Below are 523 nucleotides of genomic sequence, written 5' to 3' on the forward strand. Positions count from 1 at the left end.
TGGAGTTGGAAAGTAGACATCCTGGGCTTTCCAGCAATATATGATAGTCCATACTTTGCCCGAGATTTGATGGCCCAAACCGTCGTTCAAATTCACCTTCAGAATTCCCAGCGTTAAACGTCGGAACTGGCACAAGAATGGGAGTTAAACGCCCAAACTGGCACCAAAGCTGGCGTTTAACTCCAAGAGAAGTCTCTACACGAAAATGCTTCAATGCTCAGCCCAAGCACACACCAAGTGGGCCCGGAAGTGGATTTTTACGTCATTTACTCATCTCTGTAAACCCTAGGCTACTAATTCTCTATAAGTAGGACCTTTTACTATTGTATTTTGATCTTTTGGATTTCTTTTGCTCCTTAGATCATCTTCAGACATCTAGTTCTTAGATCAGATCTTGGTTCTTCTGGTTCCCTCTCTGGGGCCGAAGCCAATGATCACTTTTGTTCTTATGTATTTTCAACGGTGGAGTTTCTACACACCATAGATTAAGGTGTGGAGCTCTGCTGTACCTCGAGTATTAATG

The sequence above is a fragment of the Arachis duranensis genome, chromosome 4 (assembly GCF_000817695.3).
Source record: "Arachis duranensis cultivar V14167 chromosome 4, aradu.V14167.gnm2.J7QH, whole genome shotgun sequence".
NCBI lineage: Eukaryota > Viridiplantae > Streptophyta > Magnoliopsida > Fabales > Fabaceae > Arachis > Arachis duranensis.